Source organism: Chiloscyllium punctatum, chromosome 5 (genome assembly GCF_047496795.1).
Source record: "Chiloscyllium punctatum isolate Juve2018m chromosome 5, sChiPun1.3, whole genome shotgun sequence".
NCBI lineage: Eukaryota > Metazoa > Chordata > Chondrichthyes > Orectolobiformes > Hemiscylliidae > Chiloscyllium > Chiloscyllium punctatum.
In genome coordinates, this window is record NC_092743.1 from 31,415,571 (window position 1) to 31,443,032 (window position 27,462).

Below are 27,462 nucleotides of genomic sequence, written 5' to 3' on the forward strand. Positions count from 1 at the left end.
GAGAGGCATCGATGGAGTGGATAGCCAGAGACTTTTTTTCCCAGGGTGTAAATGGCTATCACGAGGGGGTATAATTTTAAGATGATTGGAGGAAGGTTTAGGGGAGATGTCAGAGGTAGGTTCTTTACACAGAGAGTGGTGGGTGCATGGAATGCATTGCCAGCAGTGGTAGTAGAGTCAGATACATTAGAGACATTTAAGTGACTCTTGGATAGGCACATGGATGATAGTAAAATGTAGGATATGTAGGATAATTTGATCTTAGAGTCAGATAAAACGTCAGCACAACATCGAGGGCCAAAGGGCCTGTACTTGTGTTGTACTGTTCTATGTTCTATGTCTCTCTGTTTGACAACGCCCTCCAGGGCCCTACCATTAACTGTGTATGTCCTGCCCTTGTTGGTCCTACCAAAACATAACACCTTGCATTTACCTAAATTCAACTCTATCTGCCAATCCTCACCCATTGGCCCAGCTGATTGAGATCCCATTGTAATCTTAGATAACCCTCTTCACTGTTCACTATACCACCAATTCTGGTGTTATATGCAAACTTACTAACCATGCTTCCCATATTTGTTCCTAAATCATTTATATAAATGACAAACAACACCGATTCCTGCAGTACACTGCTGGTCACAGATATCTGGTCCAAACAACTCCCCTCCACTACTATCCTGTATATCCTACCATCAAGCCAACTTTGAATCCAACTGGCTAACTCTCCTTGGATCCCATGTGATCTAACTTTACTAACCAGTATATAACATGGAACCTTGCAAAAGTCTATGTAGGAAATCTATCTTCATCTATCTTCTTGGTCACATCTTTAAAAAACTCAGTTAAGTTTGTGAGACATAGTTCCCACACACAAAGCCATGCTGACTCTCCCTAATCAATCCTTGCCTTTCCAAATGCATGTTAATCCAGTCCCTCAGAATCTCTTCCAACAACTTACCAATCAAAACTGCTGGAATATCTTGTCAATGACCTTTGACATTGTCCTTATTCCAATATTTGTAGTACAAGCTGAAGAATGTAAGTATGGTAAGAATACTGAAATCCTGAGACCCCCCTCCCCTAAGTCATTTCATGTAAGAGCATGCTAGCAAATTAATACACTCCAAGAGGTCATCAGCTCTACCATGCAACTTATTGGACCTTGTGACATCTTTCAGGATGGCAGCCATTGACTAGTGATGTTCCACGTGGGTCAATGATAGGGCCATAACTTTTTATTTTATACATTAATGATCTAGATGAAGGAACTGAAGACATTCTAGCTAAGTTTGCAGATGAGACAATGATAGATGGAGAGACAGGTAGTATTGAAAAGGTGAGGAGGCTGCAGAAGGATTTTGACAGGTGAGAAGAATAGGCAAAAAAGTGGGAGGTGGAATACTTCGTGGGAAAGTGTGAGGTGATGCATTTTGGTAGGAAGAAGAGGCATAAACTATTTTCTATATGAGGAGAAAATTCAACAATCTAAAGTGTAAAGGGACTTAGGAGTCCTAGTCCAGGATTCTCTTCAGGTAAACTTGCTGGTTGCATTGGTAGTTCGGAAGGCAAATATAATATTGGCATTTATTTTGAGAGGACTAGAATATAAACACAAGGATGTACTTCTGAGGCTTTATAAAGCTCTGATTGGACCACATTTAGAGTATTTTGAGCAATTTTGGGCCTTTTACCACAAGAAGGATATACTGGACTTGGAGCAGGTCCAAAGAAGGTTCATGAGGATGATCTCAAGAATGAATGGCTAAACCCATGAGGACTCTGGGTCTATACTTGATGGAGTTTAGAAGGATGAAGGGGGATCTAATTGAAACATATAGAATACAGAATGGCCTGGTCAGAGTGGATGTTGGGAAGATGATTCCACTAGCAGGAGAAACTAGGATCTAAGAGCACAGCTATAGAGCACTTTGGAATGGAGTTAAGAAGAAACGTCTTCAGCCAGTGCAGGGTGAATCTGTGGACTTCATTGCCATAGAAGGCTGTGGAGGCCAGGTCACTGAGTATCTTTCCAACAGAGATTGATAAGTTCTTGATTGTCAAGGGGATTGAAGCTACACGGAGAAAGTGGAAGAATGGGGTTGAGAAACATATTAGACTTGATTGAATGGCAGGGCAGACTCATTGGGCTGATTGGCCTAATTTCTGTTCCTATGTCTTATGGTCTTTGAGAATTGTGGCCCCACATAGGCGACAAGTTGAAGATCACTCTAAGATTATTTCTGCTGCACAGACATGACTGTAATAAATCTGTCATGACCAATGATATGGTCAAGACTTCTGGTGACAAGAATTTGTATCCCACTCAGTTGGGAAATGCATGTGTTTCCCATACAGAGTGCTATGATTACAAATGTCTTCAATTTGAACTGCGTAAGTGACCAATCAGTGTAACTTCCCCTTTGAAGGGCATCACAGACTAGCTTAGCCAGAAATGCCCACATTCCATGACTTAATAAAATATTCAAGTTTGTGGTGAATATTGGCACAAGTTATATGTAGAGACTGGAAACTGTGAGATTATTTTAAAATAAAATCTTCAAGGGAGGTTTAATAGGTGTTCCAAATTACAAGAAGTTGAGGGTTTGGTTAAGAAAAAGAAGGAAGCATATGTAAGGTATAGACAGGATAGACCGAGTGAATCCTTAGAAGAATATAAAGGCAGTAGGAGTATATTTAAGAGGGAAATCAGGAGGGCAAAAAGGGGACATGAGATAGATTTGGAAAATAGAATTAAGGAGACTCCAAAGGGTTTTTACAAATACATTAAGGACAAAAGGGTAACGAGGGAGAAAATAGGGCCCCTCAAAGATCAGCAAGTCGGCCTTTGTGTGGCACCGCAGAAAATGGGGGAGATACTAAATGAGTATTTTGCATCAGTATTTACTGTAGAAAAGGATATGGAAGATATAGACTGTAGGGAAATAGATGGTGACACCTTGCAAAATGTCCAAATTACAGAAGAGGAAGTGCTGGATCTATTGAAATGCATAAAGGTGGGTAAATCCCCAGGACCTGATCAGGTGTACCCTAGAACTCTGTGGGAAGCTAGAGAAGTGATGGCTGGGCCTCTTGCTGAGATATTTGTATCACCGATAATCACAGGTGAGGTGCTGGAAGACTGGAGGTTGGCTAACGTAGTGCCACTGTTTAAGAAGGGTGGTAAAGACAAGTCAGGGATCTATAGACCGGTGAGCCTGACGTCGGTGGTTGGCAAGTTGTTGGAGGGAATCCTGAGGGACAGGATGTACATGTATTTGGAAAGGCAAGGACTGATTAGGGATAGTCAACATGGCTTTTTGCGTGGGAAATCATGCCTCACAAACTTGATTGAGTTTTTTGAGGAAGTAACAAGGATGATTGATGAGGGCAGAGCAGTAGATGTGATCTATATGTATTTCAGTAAGGCGCTCGACAAGGTTCCCATGGAAGATTGATTAACAAGGTTAGATCTCATGGAAGACATGGAGAGCTACACATTTGGAATAAGAACTGGCTCAAAGGTAGAAGACAGAAGGTGGTGGTGGAGGGTAGTTTTTCAGACTGGAGGCCTGTGACCAGTGGATTGCTGAGTCCTCTACCTTTTGTCATTTACATAAATGATTTGGATGCGATCATAAGAGATACAGTTAGTAAGTTTGCAAATGATACTAAAATTGGAGGTGTAGTGGACAGCGAAGATGGTTACCTCAGATTACAACAGGATCTTGACCAGATGGGCCAATGGTCAGAGAAGTGGCAGAAGGAGTTTAATTCAGATAAATGCGAGGTGCTGCATTTTGGGAAAGCAAATCTTAGCAGGACTTATACACTTTGTGTTAAGGTCCAAGGGAGTGTTGCTGATCAAAGAGACCTTGGAATGCATGTTCATAGCTCCTTGAAAGTGGAGTCGCAGGTAGATAAAATAGTGAAGAAGACGTTTGGTATGCTTTCCTTTATTGATCAGAGTATTGAGTACAGGAGTTGGGAGGTCACGTTGCGGCTGTGTAGGACATTGGTTAGGCCACTGTTGGAATATTACGTGCAATTCTGGTCTCCCTCCTATCGGAAAGATGTTGTGAAAGTTGAAAGTGTTCAGAAAAGATTTACAAGGATGTTGCCAGGGTTGGAGGATTTGAGCTACAGGGAGAGGCTGAACAGGTTGGGGCTGTTTTCCCTGGAGAGTCAGAGACTGAGGGGTGACCTTATAGAGGTTTACAAAATTATCAGGGGCTTGGATAGGATAAATAGACAAAGTCTTTTCCCTGGGGTTGGGGAGTCAAGAACTAGAGGGTATAGGTTTAGGGTGAGAGGAGAAAGATATAAAAGAGACCTAAGGGGTAACTTTTTTATACAGAGGGTGGTACGTGTATGGAATAAGCTGCCAGAGGAAATGGTGAAGGCTGGTACAATTGCAACATTTAAGAGGCATTTGGATGGGTATATGAATAGGAAGGGTTTGGAGGGATATGGGCTGGGTGCTGACAGGTGGGACTAGATTGGGTTGGGATATCTGGTTGGCATGGATGGGTTGGACCGAAGGGTCTGTTTCCACTCTGTACATCTCTATGACTCTATGACAGCAGATGTTGGAGGAGGGAGAAATAACTAGTTCCCAACGAGTGTCTAACACAGATAGAGAACGTATTAGAGAAATTTGCTTTTTTTTTCCCTTACTAAGATCGTTGGTAAGGGGCAGAAAGGCAAAATTAAAAGTTACTGTGAAATGTGCAAAGAACAGTGAACCAGCTGAATTGTTCTGTGGACAGAGTTGGTAATTTCATGGGCCTCAAAGTCATCCGCTATTTTTTTAATTCCGAGCTCCCATGTGCAAAGGTAATGTCGTCTTTCATTGTTCGCCACATCTTGACTTTGCCAACTCTGGGAGGAGGAGGGGAGTCGACTTTGTTTCATTTCTGTCCTCATTGGTTTGGTGCCTGCTATGCAGCTAGGTGGAGCTTGTATTTGGGGCGACCGGTTCCAAGTCCATTATTTAACTGAACTTAATCTTCTTGATGAGGAAGCACTCTGCTCTTCGTGTTTTTAATAAGACTGCCTGCCTTCGCTGCAAGATTCTCTTTGTTTTACTGACGCCTCCAAACTTGGTACATGTCTGATCCCAGCGGGGGTAAGTATTCAACTTTACTCGGAGATCTCTTCGGTCAGAATGGTCCGCCTTTGCAAAAGGAAATCAATTATTTTCATGCCCACAGTGTTTTAATGCTGATCCGTTTCTCTTTATTAATTTTATTTTTTCAGAGCTGCGTTAATGGAAATTGTATGTGTTTGAACGTTTTATTATGTTAGCCATAATACTGAGAAAGCGTTTCTTTTTTCTCTCTCTTTAATTTGAGGAACTGTAAAGTTCTCAACCCTGTAAACACTTTCTCGACACCAGGAAAGTGGAAAGGATAGGAAATAGAGGAGACGCGCGGATTTATTTGTGAAAACCAGTTTTTTAAGAGTTCGAGATGAATTAACATGATGAATTAGGTATATATTATGATTCTACAAGTTGCACAACTTTGACTGAATTAATACTTTAATTTTGTTTTGAATGGTTTAAGTGATCGAATCATTCCTGGAAAATACGAAAATTGTGTTCAAATTTATCACTAGAAGCAGATTAGAACCTTTCCACTTTTAAATTACTATCGGCGTGGTGCCCGGGGAAAACAAAATGATAAGTACTTACATTTATATAGCGTCTTTCTCAAACGCAAGACGCCCCAAGCCGCTTGCAGCCACTTGAATACATTGAAATATGATCAGTGTTTGGAATGTATGCGGGGAACATGGCAATCAAGTTGTGAGCTACCAGCTCTCTTCCTCAAATGGCAACAAAATAAATGATACAAGTAATCTGATCAATCCTAGTTGAAGGGTAAATGTCGGTCTGAACATCAGGAGTCTCCTCTCCTATCCAATCCCCAAAGGGCAACTATTCCATGCTCCTGAAAGGGTCAACCAGGTGTCGGTTTACTGTCTCACCCGAAATATGAGGTTTTCCGTACAGCACTGAAGTGTGACTTATAAATTGGGTGAGATTACTATAAACTGCTAACCTGAATGTCATAGAGACCCAAACTGAAATCTTTGCTCAAAGACTCCACAATCCAGTTGCCACTCCTGGTGGCAGTCACCAATATTAGTGCTAGTGTTGCAAAAGGGAAATCACACTTGACAAACCGACTGGAATTTTTTGAGTATGTAACCTGGTCGTGCTATTGGAGTGGATGTGGTTTGTTTGGACTTTCAGAAGGCTTTTGACAAAGTCCCATGAAAGAGATCGGTGTACAAAATGTGCTAGATGAAGGTTGTGTATTGAGATGGCTAGGAAAGTGAGTGGCAGACTGCAAACAAAGAGTAGAAATAAGTGGGTATTTTTATGAAAGGTAGGCAGTGACTAAAGTAGTAGGCATCAGTGCTAAAACCCAGGCTATTCACAATATAGGTGAATGATTTGGAAGAGGGAACTAAGTGTAACATCTCCAAATTTGCAGATGGCACAAAGCTGGGAGGGAGGGTCAACTGCGAGGAGTGTACAGAACTGCTACATTGGGATGTGGACAGGCTGAGTGAGTGAACAAATGCATGACAGATACAATATACAGGTCATATAATACCCTAAGTATGGCATCAAACAACACAATAAAAGATAGAGTTTCCACAGTTATTGTTGGGTTAGTCCTGAAGAAACCATAAGAAGGGATGTTGAGGGATAGCCTAGAAGAGCAGAAGTCTCTACAATGCTGTGGACATCCATTGTTATGCAGTGTGAGACATGCTATAGTGTAAGTATGCAGCTCTCTGCAATCAGTGGGTTCAGCAGGACCTCTGTTCTCATTAGCTCATTGTCATCGCTGCCATTTCCTTGAATATATCCACAGTCACCTCCACCACCATAGCAGTGATTTGATAGAAGGATGGTAGTCTTCCTTGCGTCTTGCATGCCCTTCTCCTGTTGTTGGCTGTCCTTTGATGCCATTTGCCATTGATCAGCCAATCTGACTAGCCGATCAGTATCCTCTTGTAGTCTAAAGCTATCCTCCTCACTATTTATCACCTTACCAATTTTTGTATCAGTTGGCAATTTACTGAGCACCCCTCCTACATTCAAGATTAAATTGTTTATATAAACCATAAACAGCAAGAGCCCTAACACTGATCTATGTGGTACCCAATTTGACACAGATCTCAACAATCACCCTCTGCTTCCCTCTGCCACTCAGCTAATTGTGGATCCACTTTGCCAAGTTTCTTTGGATCCCATGGGCGCTTTCTTTTGCCATCCTTGACAAATGGAAATTCTGTTTAACCAATGTATTGGAGTTATTTTAAGGAGTAATGTGTGCTGTTCATAAAGAGAAACTTGTAGGTATGTGATACTTAGATTTTCAGAATGCATTTGGAAAGATTCCACACATCCAAGATGATTGCAGAAAATAATCTCTCATTGTGTAGGGCGTAACAGCATGGATATAAGATTGGCTGTCAGGAAACTGACTATAGGTTGGCTGCTGTATCTGTGGAATTGTTTTCCATGGATTCAGTTACCCGCAGTTTACCACAGTCCGAATATATTATAGGGAACATTCTGGAACCAGGGACCGGGGCTCCCGGGAAGGTAAATTTCCTGTTTAAATGAATGGGTTTGCTCCTATCTGTGGTTTCGGGTTTCCACGGTAGGTCCTGGAATATATCCCCCACTGCTTTGTATGTATATGTGGACCTAAGTGGATGTGATGAATGAAGGTTAGCAGGAGTCTGGTGAGTAAAAATTCCTGATGAACCTTGACCAGTTGGCAGTATCCCTTTTTAACTTAGGTGTGTTATCAGTGAGGAGAAAGTGAGGACTGCAGATGCTGGAGATCAGAGCTGAAAAATGTGTTGCTGGAAAAGCGCAGCAGGTCAGGCAGCATCCAAGGAGCAGGAGAATCGACATTTTGGGCATAAGCCCTTCTTCAGGAATGAGGAAGGTGTGCCAAGCAGGCTAAGGTAAAAGGTAGGGAGGAGGGACTTGGGGAAGGGGCGTTGGGAATGCGATAGGGGGAAGGAGGTTAAGGTGAGGGTGATAGGCCGGAGAGGGGGTGGGGCGGAGGTTGGTTCCATAGACAGGTGCTGAGGAAGGAGATGTGGCTGTGGTAGCGAGTCTGTTTGAGGATGTGGCTGAAGAGCTTCAGGGCAGAGGAGATGACCTGGAGGTGTCGGTTCCGTAGACAGGTGCTGAGGAAGGAGATGTGGCTGTGGTAGCGACTGTGTTATCAGTGAGATGGACAAAGGATACAATAGTCAGGATATGGTCCAACACAACTTTATTGAACACTGTATTAAAGCTAAATAATACTTATCAGACTGTATATTATAGTTTAATGAAACTATTGCTGTTGGTGGTCTCTTTGTCTGAGGAAGGATGTTCTTGTCAGGAACATCTAGATGTACTCTGTACTCCCAGGTTTGTCTTTTAACAATTTCAATTCTGTAACGACACTTAAAGTATTTGTACCCAGGTACTCTGTACCTAAGATCGTGCCAAGAGGTGACATCACAAACTTTTCAGTGCACTCATTTGAGTGCAACATGATAATGAGGGTGATTCTATTCTTTAGAAACTATGGCTGAACTCTATCTCTATTCCATATTTCTGCTTGCTCCTCATATCCCTTGATGCTTTTAGAATCTAAAACATATCAGACTGTTTCTTGAATATATTCAGTGACATGGCCTCTTTATTCTGTGGTAGAGAATTCCACAGGTACACTATGCTTTGAGTGAAGAAATGTTTCCTCATCTCAGTCCTAAATGGTCTATCGCGTATCATGAGACCAAGTTCCCTGGTTCCAGACTCCTCAATCATGGAAAATATCCTCCCTACATCTGTTAGAATTGTATATGTTTCAGTCAGATTCTCTGTCATTCTCTGCTGTCCTCTGGCAGGAACAAAACCTCTGGGAAGTGGAAACTTAAGCTAGATGTTCAGACAGCATAGTTTAACTCCTCCACTTCTCTGGACAAAATTAGTGCCCCTTGCAAAGTGTGGTTTGAGAACATACAATTTAGGAGTAGAATTAAGCCCTTCACACCATCAGGTCTGCTCTCCAATCAATAATATTATGGCTGATCAGTTTGTATTTCGAATTCCACGTTCCCACATGATGCCCTTCACTAACATTCCATTGCTAATATGGTTAATATGGTATCAGGTCAATCTTGGACATCAGTTCAAAGACATACTGTGCCCTTTGAGAACCTGGTGATTCTTGTGACCTTTCTTGTGTCTTCCATTTGACTTTACTTACTAGAAACTTCAAAAGATAGTTACTGCTAGAACACTATTAAATGAGACCTGATGCCACGTACGAAATACTCAGAAAATTCAGTTTTCTGAACCTAATTGCCAAACCTTGGTGAAAACTGGTGGCAGGACTATCACCCAATTGTAGACTGTGTAATGCATCTACTGCTAAGTCTTATATTGCCCTTAAAGTTTGAACTAAATGCCTTTAAGCCAAATCCTGGGTCTTTGATTTACATATCAGGGATAAAAAAGGGTCCTATCTTTGACCTCTGGGAAACTACAATACCCAGCATGCTTAAGCTTTAGAAACATCAGTCAACCAGAACTCACAGTTTCCTGTCACACAGCTAATTACATATTCTTGTTCCTATTGTCCCATTTATTCCAGGAGCTATAACTTTGCTCACAGGTCAGTTGATCAGCACCACAGTCTCAGCTTTCTTTAATTAACCCACATTTGTCAAAGTGACTGTTAAGATGTGACCTGACAGTACCAATGTGGTGGCTAAATTGACTGGACTGTAGTTTTTGAGTTCAACTTTGCAGCCTATTTTGAATGAGGATGAATGTTTGCAGTTCTTCAGTACCATCTCTGAATTTAAGAAAGATGGAGTAATAGATGGTCAGTGCTTCTGCCATTTACATTCTCCCTTTCTTTACTATCCTTGGGTGCATCGCATCTGGTTCTGGTGATTTATTTACTCTAAGAATGGACAGTCTATCAAATATGTTTTCCTTATCAATTTAAAAAGTCTTATAGTTCATGAATTACCTTTTGCCATAGCTTGACGAGCATCTCCTTTCTAGATAAAGACAGATGCAAGGTTTTCATTTCATACTTCAGCAATACTCTCTGCCTCCATGTCTAAAGCTTATCTTCGGTCCCAGGTTGGCCTTACTCCTTTTACCATTAGGTTAGGATATCTGGTTGGCATGGCTGAGTAGGACAAAAGTGTCTGTTTCCGTGCTGTACATCTCTAAGACTTTTAGAATCATTTTTATGATGGCTGCCATCTCTTTTCATGTTGTTTTCTCATCTCCTCTATTAAAGCTTCTATGTTTAGCTTGGTTCTCAATTGTATTTTCTACCTGACATCTATCATAGGCACAGTTTTCCTTTTTGACCTTAAATTCTAGCTATTTTGTCATCCAGACAACCCTAGCTTTGTTCACTCTGCCTTTCTCTTCTGAGGAAATATACCTTGACTGTGCCAGAAATACCTTTTCTTTGAAGCTAACCAGTTGCTCAGCAATATTTTTTCTACCAACCTTTGACTCTAGTGTATTGAGCATAGAATCATTCTTCCTGTAAGGAACATTGGCTTCACCCCAGTTAATAATTTTAACTCTGAATTGTTCTTTATCATTTTCCATAGTCAGTATAAACCTCAGACACAATGATCATTGTCCACTAAATGCTCTCCCACTGTCACTTGATCTTTTTGGATTGTCTCATTCCCAAGAAACAGGTCTAGCTGTATCTCCTGTCTTGTTGGTGTTGACACAATGATATAGAAGGTTCTCCTGAACACACTGTAGAAACAATTACCTCTCAGTACCCTTTGTACTACTGCTATCCCAGTTTATATTCCAGTAATACAAGTTCCCAATTATAACAATCCTGTAATGTTTGTAAATCTGTAACTTTCTTGCAAATTTGTTCCTCTACATCATTCTCAGTGGTTGGTGGTCTATCAGCAACACTGAACAGTGTAATTGCACATTTTTTGTTCCATAACTCAAGACAAGTAGATTCAGTTCTGAACTTCTCTGGGACATCATCTCCACACTACAATAACTTTCTTCACAAATACCTCCACCTCCTCTCCTTTCTTGTCCTTTCTGACCTTTCCTGAACACCTTGTATCCAGGAATAATTAACACCTAGCTGTGGATTTCATGAGCCAAACTCTGACCTTGTCTGTTAAGTAACCATTCCTTATTCTAGTGCTATCTATTTCTCCCAGTATTCTGTACACCTTAATATTCATCTCTAGTATTATACTTCTGCCAAGTTAGTTTAAACCGAACCAGTAGCACAAGTCAAAATACACCACAGGGAGCTCGGTCCCAGCTCTTTTCAGGTGCAATCTATCTAACCTGTCCTATCCCCTCCACCTAGTCCCAGTGACCTAAGAAGTAAAACCATCCCACTGCATCACCTGTCCACATTCATCTCCTAAATCCTCATGTTTCCATAATTATTTGGTACAGAGAGTATTGAGGTGATTATCTTTTTTTGACATATATTTACTAATTTCCTGTCTAACTCTCTAAATTCTAACCCTACCCCATGTTTCACCTATGTCATTCATATTGATGTGAACTGGACTGCTGTGGCGTTCACTCGTTCTTCTCAGTGAGAACTGTAGCAGGTCGGTGACATTAATGAACTGGATATCAGGCAGGCAATAGACTATCCTGAAAACATATCTACAAGTACAAAATTGCCTTTCTGTTACCCAATTATCAAGCTACTTCCAGTCACCCTTCTAGTCATCCTTACATATCTCCTGTTGAGCTACGCCACCATTGGCACCAAAGACTTGACACTGGCTGTCGTCCCCAGATAAGCCATTATGCTCATCAGTTGCCTGGTCCAGTTTGGAGGCTAGATGCCAGATTGGAAGGTGGTTGTACTGAACAATGTTTTTCTCCATTTTATAACTAATTCCTAAAATCTGCAATGCTGGACTATACTTCTAAGAATTGTAACTGGTAATCCAAGATGGAGGACAGGAAAAATTTCTGTTGTTAGAGCTGCTCCTCTTATTTTTGAGGTATTTTAGGTGTTGGAGGTGATTTCCTCGAATTCCAGGAGCAGCAATTACTGTATTATATGCTGTTGCATTGTTTTGGAACTTTGGAAAAAAAAAAGTCAAAACAACAGTAGTTTAAAAGGGAGAAGAGCAGACAAATGATGCACATGGTGAGGACAGTGCAGGAGAGGGAGAGAGAACCTGCACAGTTACCACCTTTGCTGTTTGAATTCATGTATCGCTAGACATCGGAGTGCATCTGGGAAAATTAACAAACAGTGAGATTCACAACTAATCTTGGAGGAACTGTTGGGCGAAGTTCACAACACAGAATCAGAGAAGTTAATCGTTGTTTTAAGTGTGTCCAAGAGAAAGGCTGCAGTAGTGAGTGTAGTGGATTCTTTCTTGATTATATGTTTTTGGAGATAAGTCTCTTGATTAAACTTAAATTAATAGCTATGGCTTATATTTTAAGCCGGGCAGTGTTTGTAGAGGAATAAGACGGTGTTATTTTCTGGGTCTGTAGATTGTGAAGGAGCAAAAATGGCCTTTGCAGTGATATGTACTTCTTGTCAGATGTGGGAGTTTAAAAAGAGTTTAATGGTTACTGCGGAATATATCTGCCATAAATGCAGTTGGATGCGAATCTTATCAGATCGAGAGGATTGGTTGGAGAGACGGATAGAAGCGATGAGGAATTTGCAACAGCAACAGTATGTGATGGATGGCAGTTATAGGAAGGGGGGAAAGTCTCAGATACAGTCACATAGATGGGTTAACTCCGGGAAGGGTGAGAGAGGTCAGCATCAAGAGGAGGAGTCTTTTGTGGATATACCCATTTCAAACAAGTATGCTGTTTTGGAAAATGTAGGGGGTGATGGATTCTCAGGGGAACGTAGCACAAACAGCCAAGTTTCTGATATTGAGACTGGCTCAAATGTAATGAGGGGTACATTGGCTTCCAAGAGATCAATTGTATTAGGGGATTCTGTAGTCAGAGGTACAGACAGATGTTTCTGTGGCCAGCAGAGAAAAAGCAGAATGGTGTGTTGTTTCCCTGATGCCAGGATCAAGGATGTCTCAGAGAGGGTGCAGAATGTTGTCACGGGGGAGATGGGCCAGCAAGAGGTCATTCTCCACATTGAAACCAACAACATAGGAAGGGAAAAGGTTGAGATTCTGAAAGGAGATAACAGAGAGTTAGGCAGAAATTTAAAAAGGGTAGTAATATCTGGATTACTCCCAGTGCTACGAGCTAGTGAGGGCAGGAATAGGAGGATAGAGCAGATGAATGCATGGCTGAGGAGCTGGTGTATGGGAGAAAGATTCACATTTTTGGATCATTGGAATCTCTTTTGGGGTGGAAGTGACCTGTACAAGAAGGATGGATTGCACCTAAATTGGAAGGGGACTAATATACTGGCAGGGAAATTTGCTAGAACTGCTTGGGAGGATTTAAGCTAATAAGGTGGGGGGGGGGGGGGTGGGGGAAGAGGGTGGGACCCTGGGAGATAATGAGGAAAGAGATCCATCTGAGACGGGTACAGCTGAGAACAGAAGTGAGTCAAACAATCAGGGCAGGCAGGGACAAGGTAGGACTAATAAATTAATTTATTTCAATGCAAGGGGCCCCACAAGGAAGGTAGGTGAACTCAGGGCATGGTTAGGAACATGGGACTGGGATATCATCGCAATTACAGAAACATGGCTCAGGGATGGGCCGGACTGGCAGCTTAATGTTCCAGGATACAAATGCTACAGGAAGGATAGAAAGGGAGGCAAGAGAGGAGGGGGAGTGGCATTTTTGATAAGGGATTGCAGTACAGCTGTGCTGAGGGAGGATATTCCCGGAAATACATCCAGGGAAGTTATTTGGGTGGAACTGAGAAATAAGAAAGGGATGATCACCTTATTGGGATTGTATTATAGACCCCCTAATAGTCAGAGGGAAATTGAGAAACACATTTGTAAGGAGATCTCAGCTATCTGTAAGAATAATAGGGTAGTTATGGTAGGGAATTATAACTTTCCAAACATCGACTGGGACTGCCATAATGTTAAGGGTTTATTAGATTAGATTACTTACAGTGTGGAAACAGGCCCTTCGGCCCAACAAGTCCACACCGCCGAAGCGCAACCCACCCATACCCCTAACCTAACACTACGGGCAACTTAGCATGGCCAATTCACCTGACCTGCACATCTTTGGACTGTGGGAGGAAACCGGAGCACCCGGAGGAAACCCACGCAGACACAGGGAGAATGTGCAAACTCCACACAGAGAGTCGCCTGAGGCGGGAATTGAACCTGGGTCTCTGGCACTGTGAGGCAGCAGTGCTAACCACTGTGCCACCGCGCCGCCCTTTAGATGGAGAGGAATTTCTTAAGTGTGTACAAGACAATTTTCTGATTCAGTATGTGGATGTACCTATGAGAGAAGGTGCAAAACTTGACCTACTCTTGGGAAATAAGGCAGGGCACGTGACTAAGGTGTCAGTGGGGGAGCACTTTGGGGCCAGCGACTATAATTGTATTAATTTTAAAATAGTGATGGAAAAGGATAGGCCAGATCTAAAAGTTGAAGTTCTAAATTGGAGAAAGGCCAATTTTGACGGTATTAGGCAAGGACTTTCGAAAGCTGATTGGAGGCAGATGTTCGCAGGTAAAGGGACGGCAAGAAAATGGAAAGCCTTCAGGAATGAGATAACAAGAATCCAGAGAATGTATATTCCTGTCAGGGTGAAAGAGAAGGCTAGTACGTATAGGGAATGCTGGATGACTAAAGAAATTGAGGGTTTGGTTAAGAAAAAGAAGGAAGCATATGTAAGGTATCGACTGGAGGCCTGTGACCAGTGGAGTGCCACACGGATCAGTGCTGGGTTCTCTACTTTTTATCATTTACATAAATGATTTGGATGCGAGTATAAGAGGTACAGTTAGTGAGTTTGCAGATAACACCAAAATTAGAGGTGTAGTGGACAGCGAAGAGGGTTACCTCAGATTACAACAGGATCCAGACCAGATGGGCTGAGAAGTGGCAGATGGAGTTTAATTCAGATAAATGTGAGGTGCTGCGTTTTGGGAAAGCAAATCTTAGCAGGACTTATACACTTAATGGTAAGGTCATAGGGAGTGTTGCTGAACAAAGAGACCTTGGAGTGTAGGTTAATAGCTCCTTGAAAGTGGAGTCACAGGTAGATAGGATAATGAAGAAGGTGTTTGGTATGCTTTCCTTTATTGGTCAGAGTATTGAGTACAGGAATTGGGAGTTCATGTTGCGGCTGTACAGGACATTGGTTAGGCTACTGTTGGAATATTGCCAGCAATTCTGGTCTCCTTCCTATCTGAAAGATGTTGTGAAACTTGAAAGAGTTCAGAAAAGACTTACAAGGATGTTGCCAGGGTTGGAGGATTTGAGCTACAGGAAGAGGCTGAACAGGCTGGGGCTGTTTTCCCTTGAGCATCGGAGGCTGAGGGGTGACCTTATAGAAGTTTACAAAATTATGAGGGGCATGGATAGGATAAATAGGTAAAGTCTTTTCCCTGGGGTCAGGGAGTCCAGAATTAGAGGGCATAGGTTTATGGTGAGAGTGGAAAGATATAAAAGAGATCTAAGGGGCAACGTTTTCATGCAGAGGGTGGTACATATATGGAATGAGCTGCCAGAGGATGCCAGAGGAATGAGCTGGAGGCTGGTACAATTGCAACATTTAAGAGGCATTTGGATGGGTATATGAATAGGAAGGGTTTGGAGGGATATGGGACGGGTGCTGGCAGGTGGGACTAGATTGGGTTGGGATGTCTGGTCGGCATGGACGGGTTGGACCGAAGGGTCTGTTTCTATGCTGTACATCTCTATGACTGTAAGCTGTACCTAGGGACCTTGTACCTGAGGTGGCAAATTATGCTCTTTTCACTCTACTCATTTCGGTACATGTGGCAATAAAGCTCAAGCTAATTCTAATTCTATTCAGAACATTTCTAGTTGGAGACAAAACAACTGCAGATGCTGGCATCTTAAGAAGACAAACAGGAGGCTGGAAGAACGCAGCAAGCCAAGCAGCATCAGGAGGTGTAGAAGTCTAGGCAAATACCCAAAATGTTGACTTCTCCATCTCTTGATGCTGCCTAGCTTGCTGATTTCTTCCATCCTCCTTTTAATTAGTTCTGTTGGAGAGTAGGATGGAATCAGGGGACTTGTACACTACATGCCTAGTCTATTTTAACTGCTTGGTAGTCACTCATTCCCTACTCCATCCACTCTTGGACTGAGGGAGACCACACTTATAAATGTGACATCCACAAAATTCTCAAACTCAATGGTGCATCTCAGTGACATCAGGTGCTCCTCAGTTTCGAAACCTGGAGCTCAACTTACTGCAGCTGACAACACTTCCTGAACAAATGGTGATCCAGGATAAAAAGTATCCTGAAGTTCCCATATTGCTACTATTCAGTATAACATTATTTACACAAGAGGGCATATTTGGAAATCCTGCCCACTCCCCTCCCATGTGATCTGGCATACCAGTCTCCATACTAATGACTGTAGTATGTATTGGCCGATAAAGTGGTACTCATGAATCCAGAGACTGGGCCTCCACTGCCCTCTGGGGCAGAGCATTCCACACAGCCACCACTCTCTGGGTGAAGAAGTTTCTCCTCATCTCTGTCCTAAATGCTAATAATATGCTGGCCTTCATAACAAGAGGGATTGAGTATAGAAGCAAAGAGGTTCTTCTGCAGCTGTACAGGGCCCTGGTGAGACCACACCTCAAGTACTGTGTGCAGTTCTGGTCTCCAAATTTGAGGAAAGACATTCTGGCTATTGAGGGAGTGCAGCGTAGGTTCACGAGGTCAATTCCTAGAATGGCGGGACTACCTTACGCTGAAAGACTGAAGCAACTGGGCTTGTATACCCTTGAGTTTAGAAGACTGAGAGGGGATCTGATTGAGACATATAAGATTATTAAAGAATTGTACACTCTGGCAGCAGGAAACATGTAGACCATTTAGGACAGCGATAAGGAGAAACTACTTCACCCAGAGAGTGGTGGCTGTGTGGAATGCTCTGCCCCAGAGGGCAGTGGAGGCCCAGTCTCTGGATTCATTTAAGAAAGAGTTGGATAGAGCTCTCAATGATTGTGGAATCAAGGGTTATGGAGATAGGGCAGTAACAGGATACTGATTAAGGATGATCAGCCATGATCATATTGAATGGCTGAATGACCTACTCCTGCACCTATTGTCTATTGTCTATTGTCAATTCCATCTTTCTTGGAATTTCTAGAGTAACAGATCCTGGCACAAAATCAGAAATAAACATTGCCAATTACAACATGTTAAATTTTATAAGGCACACCCAATAACGTGATATTCAAATATCATGCAGTGTTAATATTACACAATCTAGAGTTGCATGATCTCTCAAACATCCTGGAGTGCCTGTAGTTGCTGCCAAGAATCTCAACAGATAGCTATCTGCCTTCAACCTTTCAAACACTAACATTACAGCAGCTCCCAAAGAGATGCGGTTGCCAACCTGAGTCTAGACTGAAGTCGGGTAATAAATCCTGCTCCCAAGATTTGACCAGGTTCTCCTAGATACCTCAGCACAGGAGCAGCCACCTCGTTTGACACCATTCAGGACAAAGCAACCTGCTTTATTGACACCGCACCCATTCCCTCCACCACCGATGATCAGTAGCAGCAGTGTGTACGATCTGCAAAATGCTCTGCAGAAATTCAACAAAGATCCTCAGAAAGCACCTTCCAACCCCACAACTGTTTTCATCAAGAAAGGCAAGTCCAGCAGATACATCACACCTGAAAATCCTCTTAAAGCCACTCACCATCCTGACTTGGAAATGTAGCACTGTTCCTTACTGTCACTGGAACAAAATCCTGAATTCCCTCCCTAACGGAGTGTGAATCTACCTACAGCAAATGAACTGAAGCAGTTCGCAAAGGCAGATCACTGCCACATTCTCAATGGCAACAATGGACGTACCATAACTGCTGGCACGGGCAAAGTTTCCCATCTTCCACAAATGAACAAAAAGTCCCTCTAAGTTGCCAGCTCGGCATATCCGAAAATCCAGGAATCCTTACGTCAATGGAAAAATGCCTTTGTATGATATGAAATGTGTCCAAGAAATTTTTCTTTATCAATATGTGGATGCTCCTATCAGAGAAGGAGCAAAACATGACTTTCTTTTGAGCAATAAGGCAGGGCAGGTGACAGATGGGGGAACACTTTGGGTCTAGCAATCATAGTTCTATTAGTTTCAAAATAGTTATGGAAAATGATAAGCCTTCCATAAAAGTTAATTTTTCTTTTAATTGGAGTAAGGCAAATTTCAATGGTATGAGACAAGAACTTTCAAAAGTAGGTTGGAGTAGACTGTTCACAGGTAAAGGGACACCTGACAAGTAGGAGGCTTTCAAAAGTGAGATCGTGAGAATTCAGAGGCATTATGTTCCTGTTGGAGTGAATGGTACGGTAAGATTAAGGAACAATGGACGAATAAAATATCGAGGTTCTCGTCAAGAGTAAAAGAGAATCTTATTTTAGATATAGACAACTTGGTTCAATTGAATCTTTTAATCAATATAAAGAGTCTAGGGGCATTCTTCAGAAAGAAATCGAGAAGGCAAAGAGGGGTTATAAGATAGCAATGGAAAAAGTGAGGACTGCAGATGCTGGAAATCAGAGTTGAGAGTGTTGTGCTGGAAAAGCGCAGCAGGTCAGGCAGGATCCAAGGAGCAGGAGAATAGACATTTTAGGCATAAACCCTTCATTAGGAATGATGAATGATGAAAGGCTTGTGCCTGAAACGTCAATTCTCCTGAATATGAGATAGCTATGGCAGAAAAGGATAATCCAGAGAGATTCTACAAATATGTTAAGAGTCATTGGGTAACTAGAGAGAGGGTTGGGCCCCTTAAAAATTCAAGGAGGTCATCTTTGTTTTGAACCACAGGAAATGAGAGAGATACTAAATGAATATTTCTTGTCAGTTTTTACTGTGGAGAAAAAAATGCAGGCTAGAGAGTACAGTAAAATAAATTTTGATAATTCAAAAACAGTTCATATTATTTCTGGAGGTCTTAGAGAATATAAAGTTAGGTATATCTCTAGGACCTGATCGAACATATCTCAGAATGATGTGTGAAGCATGGGAGGAAATTGTGAGATCCCTTGTAGAAATAATTGCATCGTCTATAACTATGGGTAAGATGCCTGGTGACTGGAGGTTGGCTAATGTTGTAGCTTTGATTGAGAAATTATTTGGAAGTGCCGATGTTGGACTGGCATGGACAAAGTTAAAATTCACACAACATGAGGTTATAGTACAATAGGTTTATTTGGAAGCACTAGCTTTCAGAGCACTGCTTCATCAGGTGGTTGTGGAATGACCAGAAGACACAGAATTTGTAGCAAAAGGGTTACAGTGTCACGGAATTGAAATGATATATTAAGCAAACTTAGATTAAGTCTTGCATCTTTTAGCATGGGATGTGTTGGTTTATGTAATTTAATATGTAAATTTGAAAACTCCTTTTAAATTGCATTCTCAAGGTGGCTTCAGTTTATCTAACAATAGGTGTTGTCTTAGCTCAGACACTGTATTAAAGGTGTGAACTTAAGTCTGCCCTATCCTAAAAGATGCAAAACTTAATCTAAGTTGTTTAATATATCATAACAACTAGAACCCTTTTGCAATGAATTCTGTATCTTCTGGTCCTGCTCCACAACCACCTGATGATGAAGAAGAAGTGCTTCGAAAGTTAGTGCTTCCAAATAAACCTGTTAGACTATAACCTGGTATTGTGTGATTTTGAACTTTGTTTAAGAAAGGCTGTAAAGAGAAACCAGGAAACTATAGACCTGTGAGTCTGACTTCGGTTGTGCATAAATTGTTGGAGGTGATTTTAAAAGATAGGATTTATGGACATTTGCAGAGGAAAATATTGAGGGGATAGTCAGCATGTTTTTGTGTGAGGAAAATTGTATCTCACAAACTTGATTGAGCTTTTTGAGGAAGTTGATGATGGCAGAGCAGTAGATGTTGTTTACTTAATGTTGAAGAAAGATGTCGAGACTTGGATCTTGCGAACTGATTAGTTCTTTACATGATATATCATGGGGAATTCACTGTCCTAACTGTGGCTCGGTGTTATTCCAAAGTACATTAGGATACTACAGGATTATATAGAGAAAACAGATAGGAGCTGACTGTTAATTACACAGTTTGGCATGCTGACAAGTTGGTACTAAATTAGAGGTTAGTCATTAAGTTCAAAACTAAAGCACTAATATGCATTCTACAAGTGGACAGATCAAGTGGTATCACCACTTGCTCTAGTTACACAGATTGCTAATACTAAGCAGAGATATCCCTAATCGGCTGAATGACCGTGAAGAGGCAATAACTAGAGAAGGAAGGGGGACTAATTGGAAAGTCTATGTCAGCTTGACTGGTTCTACAGCCTGCGCTAATCATTCAGCAAAGGGAGGAGACACAATCTTGAGAAGGAAGATAAAGACAACCTTTCATATTACCTCATCGTAAGGAATGCATAGCCAGCAAAGTTCTGGCTGGGGACGCAAAATGGAACTCTCAGCCGAAACAGGAAAATGGCTTCCAGGCAAATAATGTTAACATTTCCCCAACACTTAAGCTTCAATAAAGCTTTCAATAAGGTTCCACATGGTAAAGTTAGGTCACATGGGATTCTGGGTGAGCTTGCCAATTGGAGGTATATAATTGACAACAACAGGAGACAGAGAGTGGTGGTGAAGGGTTGTTTTTTGAACTGGAGATCTGTCACCAGCGGTGTTCCATAGGGATTGCTTCTGGGTTCTCTTTTGTTTGTCACTTCTGTAAAAGATTTGAATGAGAATATAGAAGATATGATTAGTAAGTTTACAGATGATGCCAAAATTAGTTCCATAGTGCACAGTGAATAATGTTTTCTAAGCTTACACAGGGATCTTGATCAAATGGATCAGTGGGCTGAAACATGGCAGATGGAGTTCAATCTGGATAAATGCAAGATATTGCATTTTGGTACAACGAACGGGTAGAATTATTACAATACTGCTTTTACAGCAACAACTTTAAAAACAAAATACAGTGATCAAAGTGACAACAGAGAGGAAGGGGAGGCAGCCTAAAGAGAGCCTTTGATTCGACCTGGCTCAGCAGCATCCTTGACCAAATGCCAGGAGTTATCCATTCAAAGTTCGCTCTAATCTAATTCTCCAATGCAGTACTGAAGGAGTGCTACACTGTCAGAGGTAGAATCTTTTGAATTGGATGCAAAGTTGAGGATCTGATTCTTTCAGGATATTATTTCCAAAAATAGGAAAGGGAGTTCTCCTCAGTATCCAGGGTAATATTTATCTTTCTTTTGTCTCTGATCTCATTAGCCATCTTAGTCCTCTCTATCTGTTGCTCAGTAGTAACCCTTTATGTTACCAGTTCTCATTGGCAGTTGCAGATGAAATTGGAGTGAGAACATATTCTCATCTGTGATTTCCTTTGAATTGATCTATTTATTGGCTAGACTTATACAACATTTCCTTCAGCTAATAGTTTCCCTGTGACTGCTGTCAATATTACTATCTGTTTAAAACCGAACATTGCACTATATGAAGTCATTCCTAGCTCAAAGGTTGCATTTATTGGAGACCAACCATCTCCTCCCAGGTCATATGCAAATCCATGCTGACTATGCCCAGCTAAATTTCAATTTATGAATGTTCAGAGGCTCTTGTGGTGATGTGGTAGCATCCCTTCCTCTGGACCAGAAAATCAAGGTTCAAGTCCCACCTGGAGCTATGTGGTAACATAGAATCCCTACAGTGTGGAAGGAAGCCATTTGGCCCAACAAGTCCGCACCAATCCTATGAAGAGTAACCCACCAGACTCATTCCCGTATTATATTACTCCATGACTAAAACGCGTAAGCTATACATCTCTGAACACTATGAGCAGTTTAGCACAAGATTAGAGTGGTGCTGGAAAGGCACAGCAGGTCAGGCAGCATCCGAGAAGCAGGAAATTTGATGTTTTGGGCAAAAGCCCTTCATCAGGAATGAACGGATTCTTGGGCCAAATTCCTAGGCTGTTAATTTTCTTTGTTCTTTGTTCTTATTCTTTAAAGTTTGCATCATATATAGACAGGATGGTTAAAAAGAAATTTAGCACGCTTGCTTTCATTACTCAGTTCTTTGAGTATAGGAGTTGGGAACACATGTCAAGGTTGTACAGAACATTGTGAAGTCTCTTCTGGAGTACTGTGTCCAGTTCTGGCCACCCAGTTACAGGAAGGAAATTATTAAACTGAAGAGGGGTCAGAAAAGATTTAGCAGGATGTTGCCAGGTGTGGAAGGTTTAAGTTAGAAGGAAAGGGTGGATAGTCTGGAAAGTTTTCACTGGAGCATAGGAGGTTCAGAGGTGACCTGTTATAAGTTTATAAAATCATGAGGGGTATAGATAGGGTTAATGGTGTCTTTTTCTTAAGGTGGTGGATTTCAAGACCACGGGCATATTTTTACAATGAGAGGAGAGAGATTGAAAAAAAGACGTGCGGGAAGTTTTTTACACAGAGGGTGATTCCTGAGTTAAATAAACTTTCTGAGGAAGTGATCTACATGGGCACAGTTACAACATTTAAGAGATATTTGGATAAATTTGGTTAAGTACATAAATAGAAACGGTTTAGAGGCGTATGAACCAGGAGCAGACGGGTGGGACTTGATTAGTTTGGGATTATGTTTGGCATGGATTGGGTAGAACCAACAGGTCTGTTTCTGTGCTGTAAGACTTTAACTATTATCACTAAGAAAACAAACTGAAAATTAAATGAGTTTACATCCTAGTGGCAAGGCTCCAGAACTGTTTACAATTCCAGATAAAAGTGAGTGGAAGTACAGTGTCTATATTTCTAGCTACCGAAGGGTTAGAGTTACTCATCTTGTGCCTGTGCATTTTCACACATTTGAATTTGGTATTTTAGTTTTGTTTGAAAGGCAGATATAACTTGTTTGTTAGTTAGAGTTAAGGTAGAATACAGTAATTTTGATATGTATTTAATTAGCACAATGCTCCTTTTACAGCAACTAGTTTTTTAAAAAACATACAGTGATCAAAGTGACAACAGAGGGAAAGGGGAGGCAACCTAAAGAGAGCCTTTGATTCAACCTGGCTCAGTAGTGTCCTTGACTATTTGTCAGGAGTTATCCATTCAAACTTCACTCTAGTCTAATTCTCCAATGCAGTACTGAAGGAGTGCTACACTGTCAGGAAGTAGAATCTCTTGAATTGGATGCAAAGTTGAGGATCTGATTCTTTCAGGATATTATTTCCAAAAATAGGAAAGGGAGTTCTCCTCAGTATCCAGGGTAATATTTATCTTTCTTTTGTCTCTGATCTCATTAGCCATCTTAGTCCTCTCTATCTGTTGCTCAGTAGTAACCCTTTATGTTACCAGTTCTCATGGCAATTGCAGATGAATTTTGAGTGAGAACATATTCTCATCTGTGATTTTCTTTGAATTGATTTATTTATTGGCTAGACTTAGCATTTTTTTCAGCATATAGTTTCCCTGTGACATCTGTCAAGATTATTATTTGCTTACAACTAAACTTTGCACTGCATAAAGTCATCGCTAGCTCAAAGATTTTACTTATTGGAGACCAGCCATCTACTCCCCAGGACATTGCTGCAGGTGTTCTTAAGGATAGTATCCTTGGTCCAACTATCTTCAGTTGCTTCATCAATAGCCTTACCTGCATCATCTTGTCAAAAGGAAGGATGTTTGCAGACTGTTCAATGTTCTGCACCAATCATCTTTCTTCAGATACTGAAGCTGTCTATATCCCTAACAGGCACGGTCTAGACAAGATTATGAACAAAGGTACATAAGAACAGAAATAAGCCTCTTAGCCTATCTAACTTATCGACAGTACAGTATGATTATGATTATGATTGATCAAACACTTCACTGCCTTTTAGCCACCCTGTCATTACTCTGAATGCTGCTTTTAATCAACCCTGTATGCAGCCAGTAATCAAAAATCTATCAATCTCTGTTTTAAATATACTCAAAGACTGAGTTTCCATAGCCATCTGTGGTAGAGAATTCCAAAAGGTTCAAAACTGAGGAAAGTGATATCTCTCATCTCGAGCCTAAGTGGCAGCCCCCTTTGTTTTTAAGTTCTACCCCCACCCCCAGTTCTAGACTCACCAATCAGGGGAAACAATCTTACCTGCATCTGTCTTATCTATCCATTTAAGTGTTTTGTTGGCTTAAATTATATCACTTCTTATTCTTCAAATTTCCAAGAGCCATGTTTGTCCGTTCCCTCTTATTAGGACGCTCACGCCATGCTGGAAACAAGTCTGGTGAGCCTTTGCATTCCCTCCATGGAAATAAATCTTTTCGACATAAGACAACTAAAACTGCACACAGCACAACAGGGGAGGTCTAAGCAAGTTCCTGTACAATTGAAGCAATACCTCACTCCTACTGTACCTGAATCCTCTTGTAATAAAGGCTAACATTCCATTAGCCTTATGACAGCTTGTTGCACCTCTATGTAATTGATCCCTTCATACTCTTGCCAACTCTTACCATTTAAGAAATATTCTGCACATCTGTTTCTCCTACAATAGATAACTTCACGCTATGGTGAAGGTGAGGACTGCAATGCTGGAGATTAGGCCTGTATTCCTGATGAAGGGCTTTTGCCCGAAACGTCGCTTTTCCTGCTCCTTTGATGCTGCCTGAACTGCTGTGTTTTTCCAGCACCACTCTACTCCAGAATCTGGTTTCCAGCATCTGCAGTCATTGTTTTTACCTGGAGATTAGAATCAAGAGTGAGGTGCTGGAAAAGCACAGCAGGAGCTTTTTCCCGACAAGTCGACTCTCCTGCTCCTTGGATGATGCCTGACCTGCTGTGCTTTTCCAGCACTGCACACTGGACTCTAACCTTACACTATGTTCCATCTGCCATATTCTTGCCCATTCACTAAGCCTATCCAAATTCTCCTAAATCAACTGTATTTCTGCTTCTCAGCATACATTCCCACTTAGCTGTGCATTATCGGCAAATTAGAAATACTTGGTCCGTACATCCAAATCTTTGATATGCATTGTGAACAGTTGGGGCCCGAGTACTCATCCTTATCCTACCCAGCCAACAAGAGAATGGCCCATTAATTCTGAGTCTCTGTTTTCTGCCTGTTAGCCAATCATTGATTCATACAAATACATTACCTTCTACCTCTTGCGCTTTAGTCTTTCTAAACAGTCTCCTGTGGGGGCAGCTTTATCAAAAGCTTTTGAGAGTCAAAACCCATCTCTTTTATCGTTTGTAAGTAACATCTTCAGACAACTCATGACAAGTTTGCCAAACATAATATCACATTTGCAAATCCATGCTGGCTATGCCTAATCAGGTGTCTATTTATAAATGTTCAGGGGCTCTTGTGGTGAAGTAGTAGCATCCCTCCCTTTGAACCAGGAAATCTAGGTTTAAGTCCCACCCAGAGGTATGTGATGATATAGAATCCCTACAGTGTGGAAGCAAGCCATTTGTCCCAACAGAGCTGAAAATATGTTGCTGGAAAAGCACAGCAGGTCAGGCAGCATCCAAACAACAGGAGAATTGACGTTTCAGGCATCAGCCCTTCTTCAGGAAAGGAGGATGAAGGTGATGAGTGAAGGTGATGGAGTGGATAGGTGGAATTCAACAGTTTCCTCATTTCCCCTTCCCCCACCTCACCCTAGTTCTAAACTTCCAGCTCAGCACTGTCCCCATAACTTGTCCGGACTTGTCCTACCTGCCTATCTCCTTTTCCACCTATCCATTCCACCCTCTCCTCCCTGACCTATCACCTTCATCCCCTCCCCCACTCACCCATTGTACTCTATGCTACTTTCTCCCCACCCCCACCCTCCTCTAGCTTATCTCTCCACGCTTCAGGCTCACTGCCTTTATTCCTGATGAAGGGCTTTTGCCCGAAACGTCGATTTCGAAGCTCCTTGGATGCTGCCTGAACTCTGTGCTCTTCCAGCACCACTAATCCAGAATCTGGTTTCCAGCATCTGCAGTTATTGTTTTTACCTCATTCTTCTACCCTACTACTCCGTATTTCCCATGACTAAAATGCCTAACCTACACATCTCTGAACGCTGTGGGCAATTTAGAACAAGATTAGAGTGGTGTTGGAAAGGCACAGCAGGTCAGGCAGCATCCGAGAAGCAGGAAATTTGATGTTTTGGGCAAAAGCCCTTCATCAGGAATGAACGGATTCTTGGGCCAAATTCCTGCGCTGTAAATTTTCTTTGTTCTTTGTTCTTATTCTTTAAATTTGCATCACATATGGACAGGATGGTCAAAAAGACATTTAGCACGCTTGCTTTTATTACTCAGTCCATTGAGTATAGGAGTTGGGAACACATGTCAAGGTTGTACAGAACATTGTGAGGCCTCTTCTGGAATACTGTGTCCTGTCCTGGCCACCCAGTTACAGGAAGGATATTATTAAAGGAGAGGGTTCAGAAAAGATTTACCAGGATGTTGCCAGGTGTGGAAGGTTTAAGTTAGAAGGAAAGGTTGGATAGTCTGGAACATTTTTCACTGGAGCATAGGAGGTTCAGAGGTGACCTTTTATAAGCTTATAAAATCATGAGGGGTATAGATAGGGTTAATGGTACCTTTTCCTTAAGGTGGTGGATTTCAAGACTACGAGCACATTTTTACAATGAGGAGAGAGATTGAAAAAAGACATGTGCGATAACTTTTTACACAGAGGGTGATTCATGTGTGGAATATAATTTCTGAAGAATTGGTTGATGTGGGCACAGTTACAACATTTAAAAGATATTTGAATAAATTTGGATAAGTACATAAATAAGAAAGGTTTGGAGGGGTATGAGCCAGGAGCAGACAGGTGGGACTTGTTTAGTTTGGGATTATGCTTGCATAGACTGGGTTGGACCAAAAGGTCTGTTTCTGTGTTCTAAGACTTTGAGTTTAATGCTAAGGGAAACAAACAGGAAATTAAGTGAGTTCACAGCCTGCTGGCAATTCCAGATAAGAGTGAGTGGAAGAACAGTGTCCATATTTTCAGCTACCGGAGGGCTATAAGTTACTCATCTTGTGCCTGTGCATTTTCACTCATTTGAATTTGGTATTTTAGTTTTGTTTGAAAGGCAGATATAACTTGTTTGTTAGTTAGCGTAAAGGTAGAATACAGTAATTTTGAAATGTGTTTAATTAGCACAATGCTCCTTTAATAACAACTACTTTAAAAGAGATACAGTGATCAAAGTGACAACAGAGAGGAAGGGGAGGCAGCCTAAAGAGAGCCTTTGATTCAACCTGGCTCA

The 27,462-nt window shown here is 41.5% G+C and overlaps 1 protein-coding gene across 1 annotated transcript in view; it reads left to right on the top strand.

Moving 5' to 3' along the window:
• Positions 1-4,747: 4,747 nt before the first annotated feature.
• LOC140476960 (CMP-N-acetylneuraminate-beta-galactosamide-alpha-2,3-sialyltransferase 1-like) overlaps positions 4,748-27,462 on the top strand; it is a 95,774-nt gene continuing 73,059 nt past the window's right edge. Inside the window, exon 1 of the mRNA XM_072569986.1 lies at positions 4,748-5,125. The gene's annotated coding sequence lies outside the window, so the exon portion shown is untranslated. The remainder of the gene's footprint in view (positions 5,126-27,462) is intronic.